This window comes from Ipomoea nil, unplaced genomic scaffold (genome assembly GCF_001879475.1).
Source record: "Ipomoea nil cultivar Tokyo-kokei standard unplaced genomic scaffold, Asagao_1.1 scaffold2704, whole genome shotgun sequence".
NCBI lineage: Eukaryota > Viridiplantae > Streptophyta > Magnoliopsida > Solanales > Convolvulaceae > Ipomoea > Ipomoea nil.
Window position 1 is genome coordinate 590,879 of NW_017619132.1, and position 814 is coordinate 591,692.

The window sequence follows — 814 nt, forward strand, 5'->3', positions numbered from 1 at the left end:
AATACACATAAACTCTTAATAGAATACACATAAATCTTAACATAATACACATAAACTCTTAACTGAATACACATAAATTCTTAACATAATACACATAAACTCATAACACAAAACACAGAAACTTTTAACTGAAAACACATAATGAGGTTTGGTCCGTTTGAACGGATGGAGCGACATCTGTTACATCAATTCCCGTTAACCGCAATTGAAACAGCGACGTTTTGTACCTGAACGCACATTGCTATGTGCGCCGTGATGCACGATATAAATTGCCCAGTATTACTATTCCCAGCTGCAAACGGGCCAACAGGCCCAAAGTCCTGTTTGCAGCTGGAATAGTAATAATGGGCCAATTATCTGGTTCATCTTTCAAATCACTGGGAACTGCCAAAACAAAATTCTTCAATAAAGACAGTCAGTTCTTGGATTTGAGCCAAAGGAAACTTCCCTAACCACCCACCCACCCACCCCCAGCTAGACAGTGGTTGGTTCAACTTACTTGAAACATAGTGGTGTTGAAAACTTGAAATGGGTGGGCTGTGTTATAATGTGGGACCCCTTTCACAAACAATCATGTTTATTCATAACCACACAAATTTTATAATGTCTTACTATTTGTTCCTTTGTCTGTTCATTACTCCACAATAAATTCACATTAACTATAATGCCCAGAAAATCCATGGTGTCAAGCTGTACAGGGAGACATTGTAGTACTCTGAATTAACTTTAGTCTGTACAAAACATTGGAAGAACCAAAACAAGCAAAAACACAAACATTTGAACAACAATCATGGCTGCAAGAATCTAGCAATAA